Here is a 9167-nt window from a genome sequence, read left to right as displayed (position 1 = left end):
AATTAAAACCATAATGAGTAATTAATATACACCATCAAATTGGCTAAAATTGGCAAGATTGACAACATGTGTTAGGCTGTGAACACTAGGATTCTCACACATTGCTGGTGGAAGCATAATATTTTACGTTGGAAGTGGTTTGGCCACAGCAGATGGTGTTTAGGATGGGGCTGACCACATCAGAAAGACCAACAAAGCGAGGTAGGGTGGAGGTTTTGGATCACATGGTATCAGCTTGACCAGAGGACTCAAAAGACAGAGGTCAGCCATGCAAGGAATCAATCACTCTTACATAAAGAAGCCCCAGTAAAAAATTGGAAAATCTTGGGCAGCGCCTGTGGCTCAGCAGACAGGGCACCAGCCCCATATGCTGAAGGTGGCGAGTTCAAACCCAGCCCCGGCCAAACTGCAACAAAAAAATAGCCGAGTGTTGTGGCGGGCACCTGTATTCCCAGCTACTTGGGAGGCTGAGGCAAGAGGATCGCCTAAGCCCAGGAGTTGGAGGTTGCTGGGAGCTGTGTGATGCCACAGCACTCTACCAAGGGCCATAAAATGAAACTCGGTCTCTGCAAAAAAAAAGTTTGGAAAATCACCTGTAATTCCAACACTCTGAGAGGCCGAGGCAGGCAAATTGCTTGAGTTTAGAAGTTTGTGATTAACCTGTATGTGTGTGTAGTATGTGTGTGTGTCCAATAGGCAGTTTCTGAGGCCATCATAATGTTTTGTATTTCAAATATTAAAGGTATAAATAGTTCTTTACGAATTTAGAAAAATATGAAAGAATGGGTATCGACCAATAAACACATGTTACCTGGGCAAAATGGGATGAAATAAACAAAAAAGGGACTTTATATTTATTTTCTCTGTAGGTATTTAAGCAATACAATTGTAGGTCATTTTTGTCTTTTTTGTGTTTTTTGGGATTTTTCAAATTGATGAAAGAATATACTGGAAAACTTTGGAAATTTCTCCTTTCACTGTTGGTTAAGAAAACTGTATCCACACAGAGAGAGGGATGTTCTCTGAAGATTTCAGCAGATTTAATTGCAAGAGTCCAAGAAACTCACTGCAGTTCTGTCTACAGACAATTGTGCGATTCCTTCCTTTCTTTTCATTTTCTTTTTCTTTCCACAAACACTTACTGAGCACTTGGTAGGTTTCCGGCTTTCAGCTGTGCTGGTTTGGGAACACAGCAGTTTAGCATTATCTCTGTCCTCTGCCTACAAGATGCCAGCACCCTGTGCCCCAGTTGTGACAACCAAAAATGTCTCCAAATGTTCCAAGCATCCTCGGTGGGGCAAAATCTCCCCCAGCCAAGAAACCATTATTATAATAATACAACTATTGTGTATGTAATAATTAAAAAATTGAAAAGGAAATGTTGTCCTAACCAAAAAATAGTAGTCAAATCACAACTACTCATTTAACTCATATTTTAATAATAAACTCCAAAATTAATCATTCTTATTAGTCTAAGAACAGTGATTAATTGTAAGTTGCTTAAATGAAACTTAGTATGTGTCCAACCAGGTGCTTGGTTTCAATTTAAGGTACATGCAATGATCCACAACTATCACAGATTCAAAATCAACCAACAATTCAATAAAGATATGTTAACAAATCTCAATATGCAGACAATTCTGAAGAATCCTGGAGTTAGAACTTACCTGCTTTCTAAACAAAGAATATACGTATATAAATATATACATACTCTTTCCCCAAATTAATTGGCCCACCTTTTGTTAAAATTAACATGCTTGATCTCCTATTCTCTTCTCTTCCTTCTCAAGGACTCCTCTCTTATGTCACAAAAATAAATAAATAAATAAAAATAAAGGCTTACCTCTTCCTTATCCAGAGTCTTACTGTGTGGTACATTGCCTGGGAGTTTAAAAATCTCGGGCCCCATAACAAAGATACGATCAAAGCTTCTAAATGCCTCCTCCCCATCTATCTCAGCAAGAGATACCTTTCCAATTAATTTCACTTTTTGGTGTTAACTATTTATCAAAAGCAGTAAAATATTTACAATGTTGGATCAACTATATATTAGTAAAAAATTGACACACAACTTATGGTCACAAGAAATAAAAAATATTTAATATCATCTATAAACATGTCTTGTTTGTGTGTGTGGTTTTTTTTTTTTTGGCCGGGGCTGGGTTTGAACCCACCACCTCCGGCATATGGGACCGGTGCCCTATTCCTTGAGCCACAGGCACTGCCCTTATAAACATGTCTTGTTGCAAAGAGGTATACTACTGTGACCACAGCGGTTTTTTGGGGTTGTTTTTTTAAGACAGAGTCTCAAGCTGTCTCCAGCTCAAGCCATCCTCTTGCCTCAGTTTTTCTATTTTTAGTAGAGATGGGGGTCTCACTTTTTTGCTCAGACTGGTCTTAAACTCAAGCTATCCACTTGCCTCGGCCTCCCAGAGTGCTAGGATTACAGGTGTGAGCCAACCAAGCCTGGCTGATCACAGCTTCTTAACCATAAAATATTTTATATTACTCTAAAATTCCATAGAGGAAGTAAAATGGAAAATAATATTTCAAGGATAAAAATGAGTGGTATAAAATATCCAACTGTATGTGGTAGCTCATACCTGTAATCTCAGTACTTTGGGAGGCTGAGGCTGGAGGATTCAACCTAAAACCAAGGACATTCTGCCACCTAGTGGCTGAGAGATTTTCATGGTCACTAGACAGAATTGAAGCGTTCACCTGCTCCAACCATGCTTGATGATGAACTGATTCATAAAATATAGAATCAGAGATGGATTATTTGATTAAGAGACAGATACAGAAAATAAAATGTTAATTTTATATATTCCATATATAGTTTTATATATATAGTATCTATATTTTATTTAGATACAGAAAATAAGTGGTTAGTTCTTAATATTATCATTGAAAAATTCAGGAAATCATCACTGATAATTTTTTACTGAGTAATACCTCAAATCTCTAACCTAAAATAAACCTAATTTCAGAAATCCTTAAAATAACAGTCCATACGGTTTTCTTTTCTAAACTTAAGTAAAAACAACCTTTCTCTACTGTTTTGATTTGGAGGGACAAAAAAAATTTTTTCTCCACTACTGTGCACTGTGGAAAAGTGAAATCAAGGATTGCATTATTGGGCGGTGCCTGTGGCTCAAGGAGTAGGGCGCCAGTCCCATATGCCGGAGTTGGTGGGTTCAAACCCAGCCGTGGCCAAAAACCAAAAAAAAGGATTGCATTATTTTTAGTACTTTGTTGAAAAATAGCATATATGTAAAATTCTTATTACCTCCTTTCTATGGCTGATCAAAATCACTATTAAATAATTATGGCAGCACCTGTAACTCAGTGGGTAGGGCGCCCAGCACATACATGGAGTCTGGCGGGTTTGAACCTGGCTTGCTAAACAGCAATGACAACTGCAACAACAACAATAAAAAATAGCGGGTGTTGTGGCAGGTGCCTGTAGTCCCAGCTACTTGGGAGGCTGAGGCAAGAGAATCGCCTAAGCCCAGGAGTTTGAAGTTGCTGTGAGCTGTGATGCTACGGCACTCTACCAAGGGTGACAGCTTGAGACTGTCTCAAAAAAATAAAAAATTGTTTTCTTTTAATTTGTCAATATTTATTTTTAAAAATAACCAAAACATAAAGAAATATGGACCTCATCATAGTAAATCCAGTAGCTATAGTTTTTTTCTGTTTCTTTCTTTCTTTTTTTCTGAGACAGAGTCTCTCTCTGTCACCCAGGCTAGAGTGCAGTGGTGTGATGATAGCTCACGGCAACCTCCAATTCCTGGGCTCATGCCATCCTCCTGCCTCAGCCTCCCAAGTATTTGGGACTACAAGTGCCTGCCTACAGGTGCCCACCACCACACCTGGCTTATTCTTCCATTTTTAGTAGAGATGGGGGTCTTGCTCTTGCTCAGGCTGGTCTCAAACTCTGGAGTTTATGTGATTCACCTGCCTCAGCCTCCGGGAGTGCTGGCATTACAGGTGTGAGCTACTGCCCTCTCCATCACTTTAATAGAAGTGTCAGTTAAGTATATTTCTATCATGTCTTTGTCCAAAATATATTTACAATTTAATGTATATTGTGAACAATGGATAGTTTTGCAGTTTCCTTGAGAGGAGAAAGTAACTAGTATAGAAACAAACATAAAAACATTAAAAAAAAGAAGATGATGATGATTCACCTTTATTAAATGCTTATTTGAAAGTGGTTAAGGCAACATTGGCCCCCTGAAAGACCCCAACCCTCCATACCTAACCTTAGCAACAGAGGTCTGCAGGGTGTCCCTGAACAGATGGATAAAGAGCACTGCCCAGAGGCCAGGGAGCCAAGGAACCACAGGATATCGGCTAAGAGCCACATCGATGTCTCCCTCTCCTCTGCTCATGGAAAGGAGCAGGGTAGAGGTAGGCTGAATATCCTCTGAGGGGGACATCTGAAATTATCAGACAGACTAGGGTTTTAATAAAATTGGTCACTGAGTTAATTTTTTTTTGCAACTAGCCTGTGGATGAGGGTGATGAAGTGACATGAGGGTCAGGTGGAAGGGGGACTGGGTTTGTCAAAGACTAGATAGCAGGCATTTTATCACCACATGTGAATTGTGAGAGAATCTTACAACCTTGCTTGCCACAGTTTTTCATAACAATACCTATGAAAGTGGCAGTAGCCAATCCTGGGGGAGGGGAATTGGTCTGGAGCAGGGATGAGCTTACTTCCTTTGCCTCCTTCTGCAGTCCAAACAGCTCACCATAAGGACATCTCTCTCTCTCTCTCTGCTCTCTCTTTCTCCCTTCCCTTCCATTCCCTTCCTTTCTCTTCCTTCATTCCTTACTTTAAACTTTTTGAGATAGAGTCTCACTCTGTCACCAGGAGAAGAGTGCTGTGGCGTCATAGCTCACAGCATCCTCAAATTCCTGGGCTCAATCGATCCTCCTGCCTCAGCCTCCAAATAGCTGGGACTATAGGTGCCCACCACCACACCCAGCTAGTTTTTCTATTTTTAGTAGAAATGGAGTGTCACTCTTGCTCAGGCTGGTCTTGAACTCCTGAGCTCAAAGGATCCTCCTGCTTCCTAGAGTGCTGGGTTACAGGCATGAGCCCAGGGGTCACTTGGTATCTTGAATATATTTTTTTTTATAGAAACAGAGTCTCACTGTACTGCCCTCGGGTAGAGTGCTGGTGGCGTCACATGCTCACAGCAACCTCTAATTCTTGGGCTTACGCGATTCTCTTGCCTCAGCCTCCCGAGTAGCTGGGACTACAGGCGCCCACCACAACGCCCGGCTATTTTTTGGTTGCAGTTTGGCCGGGGCCGGGTTTGAACCCACCACCCTCGGCATATGGGGCCGGCGCCCTACTCACTGAGCCACAGGCGCTGCCCAGTATCTTGAATATTTTTAAAGATCATTAATTAAATTATTTTTGAAAGAAGTTCAAATTACAGTAAGTATATTCTCTTTTATACTCTTCTTTTTTTTTTTTTTTTTGAGACAGAGTCTCAAACTGTCATCCTGGGTAGAGTGCTGTGGCATCACAGCTCACAGCAACCTCCAAGACTTGGGTATAAGTGATTCTCTTGCCTCAGCCTCCCAAGTAGCTGGGACTACAGGCGTGTGCCACAACACCCGGCTAATTTTTGTTGCAGTTGTCATTGTTGTTTAGCTGGCCAGGGCCGGGTTTGAACCTGACAACTTTGGTGTATGTGGCTGGCACTGTAATCACTGTGCTGCGGCCGTTGAGCCATACTCTTCTTTTTTTTTTGTTTTCTGAGACAGAGTCTCACTTGTCGCCCTCAGTAGAGTGCCCTGGCGTCACAGCTCACAGCAACCTCAAACTCTTGGGCTCAAGTGATTCTCTTGTCTCAGCCTCCCAAGTAGCTGGGACTACTGGGATAGCCACAATGCCCAGGTATTTTTCGAGAGGAGGCCTTGCTCTGGCTCAGGCTGGTCTGGAATCTGTGAGCTCAGGCAATTCACCTGCCTCAGCCTCCCAAGTACTTGGATTACAGGCGTGAGCCACTGAGCCAGGCCTTTTTACTCTTTTTTTTTTTTTTTTTTTAAATCAACATCATATAAGTGTGCTGGAGAAGTTTAACTATAGGTTCAAGTGTGCCAATGAGATAAAAAAAAAAAAGGTTGAAAAACACTGGTGTAATTGATTAATGAAGTTCAAAGAAATACAGTTTTATAAATATTTTCATGATTAATTTTATGATGTTAATTTATTTTTGTATAAAATCTGGTTTTGATTTTTTAAATAAACTCTCTCTCTCTCTCTTTTTTTTTTCTGAGACAGAGTCTCACTTCGTCATCCTTGGTAAAGTGCTATGGTGGCATAGCTCACAGCAACCTCAAACTCTTGGGCTCAAGAAATCCTCCTGCCTCAACCTCTTGAGAAGCGAAGACTATAGGTACCAGCTGTAATACCTGGCTAGTTTTTCTATTTTTAGTAGAGAAGTGGTCTCCCTCTTTCTCAGGCTTGTCTCAAACTCCTGAGCTCAGGCAATTCACCCATCTTAGCCTCCCAGAGTGCTGAGATCACAAGCCCTTAAATAAACTCTTAAAAAATGCTACAACCATACAATGAAACAATATACAGCTAAAAACCAATATCATGCTTACTGGGGAAGTATTAGAAATATTACAATTAAAGCCATGGTAATGAACACAGGCTGTCAGTTATCTTCACTATTACTTAAAATTATTCTGGTGTTCTGGTGATACCTGCCAGGGCAATTACACAAAAGAAAAAAGCAAGGGACACAGTAATTAGAAGGAAGTAAAATGGTAACAATTTACAGGTGATTTGAATTCTGACCTGGAAAACTCAAAGGAATTAATGCAGCCATAATGCCAGATTTCTTCAAGATGATTCGACCTAAATGAAAGAAAAATATATATAGTCTTTCTATATACAAACAGCCTTGAGAAAGAAAAAAGAAATGAGACCATTTAAAAACAGAACCCCAAAAGAAAACATTTATAAATAAAGGCAACAAAGACACACAATTTTCTTGGAAAGAAATGTTAAATATTATAAAAGTATAAATTACCTTTGAAATAGTCTTGTAGTTTAATGTAATGTTAATTAGAAATAGTTTTCATGGCCGGGAGCAGCGGCTCGTGCCTGTAATGCCAGCACCCTGGGAAACCAAGGTGGATGGCTCGCCTGAAACCCATCTCTACTAAAAATAGAAAAAACTAGCTGGGTGTTGTGGGTGTGAGCTATGAGTTGCTGTGAGCTGTGATGCCATGGCACTCTAGCCTAGGTGACAGAGACTGTCTCGAAAAAAAAGTATTTATTAGAAAAGTATTTCCTCTGCCAACAAGACTATGTCTTTCTGATCACTCATAATTTAGAGGAAAACAAAACAAAAACTTTACTGTTTTAAACTAACTGCTTGTCTGTCATTTCCTTTGTTAAACTGACCTTTTAAAAGAAGATTCGGCATCTTACTTTGGAATTTTGTTTCTGTATTTCCATCTTGCTTCAATTAAAACCTCCAGTGAGACAAATTGTCACTCACTTTACAAGTAATTCTCCTTGGAAAGTAAGGGGGGATCTAAAGCCAGCCTTGATGACTGCTCTGCCATTTATTAGCTGTGATCTTGAACAAGTTAATTAAACCAGCTATCTCTTAGTTTTCTCAACTATAAAATGTAAATAATGACAGAATCTATTTCAGAGTGTTTTTGTGAGGTTTAAATGGGAAAAGGTTTGTGATAAACATAGTATTTTGCAAACATTAGAACTCAAGAAAATAGCTGCTATCATTAGGACACTTACAGGTCTTATTATTATTGTTATTATTATCATCATTATTCAGGTCACCACTCATCATTTATATTCACTTCGGAGTAGGGCTGAGTGAGGAGAAAACTCCCTTGCAACTTGCCTGCTGAGTTCATTCTGCTGTCAGCACTTTGACCCACAGAGGGATTTTTTCACTTTTGTTGCCGTGCTGAATGATTTGTGGATGTTTTCTTGAAGGCCTCATCTAAATATCTCACTTCTCTCCCAAGAGTTGGGACTTAGTTATTTAAATTCTATTGTGCCCTGGTAAATGCAAGTTAGAATCTTTCTTTTTCCATTTAATCTTGTTTTACAGAATCATTGTTTTCAGTTAAAATGAACTATTTTATAATAAGGACAATTATTTCCAATTTTAATTAATTATTTGTAACGACAAACAGCCAACACATAATTTGCCCCCCATGTTTAGGGCATGGGAGCCTTCCCTCTAGCCCAAAAAGCAAAGAGGAAAATGTCTTTTTATAAGACTAGGGTTAGGTGTGTATCAATGACTTCGGTGTCCTCAGACCGAGAACATGGTATAGATTCATCAGATGCATGTCAAATGAAGGAATGATGGGTTGATAAGATTTAATTTCATTAATACAGAAAGCTGATCAGTTTTGATTTTCAGGAGTTTAGTTGAATTTAATCCTAATTGTTCTATGATTTAATTTTTAATGATGTGTAATTAGCATACAATAAACTGCACATTGAGATTGTACAATTTATTGGGACACGCACCCATAAAACTATCACCATAATGAATAGAGTGAACATCTCCATCACCCCCAAAAGTTTCCTCATACCCTTGGACGATATCTCCCTCGTGTTTTTCCCTGCATCCCAATTTCCCAGACAACCAGTGATTTGTTTTTTGTCACAATTTGTTTGAATTAAATGAGTTTCAATTTTCTGAAATTTTAAGCCTACCATGGTCGATCACACCTTAATCACAGCACTCTGGGAGGCTGAAGGAAGTGGATTGCTTGGGCTCAGGAGTTTGAGACCAGTCTTGAACAAAAGCAAAACCCCTTTTCTAAGAAAAAAAAAAATAGCCAGGTGTCCTGGTGGTACCTGAAGTCTCAGCTATGCGCGAGGCTGAAGCAAGAGAATCTCTTGAACCAAAGAGTTTGAGGTTGCTGTGAGCTAAATGCCATGACACTCCACTGAAGGTGAATGAGTGAGACTCTTCTCAAAAAAGAAAAATAAATAAATAAGTAGTTCCACTTTCCTGAAATTTTATATAAATGGAATTACATAGTATGTACTTTTTTGCTGGCTTCTCTCACTCAGCATAAGTATTTTGAGATTCCTTTGTATGATGGTATGTACTGAGACTTTCTTTTTCCACCTCTCTAAT

The sequence above is a fragment of the Nycticebus coucang genome, chromosome 1 (assembly GCF_027406575.1).
Source record: "Nycticebus coucang isolate mNycCou1 chromosome 1, mNycCou1.pri, whole genome shotgun sequence".
Classification (NCBI taxonomy): domain Eukaryota; kingdom Metazoa; phylum Chordata; class Mammalia; order Primates; family Lorisidae; genus Nycticebus; species Nycticebus coucang.
Note: the sequence above shows the minus strand (reverse complement) of the source record.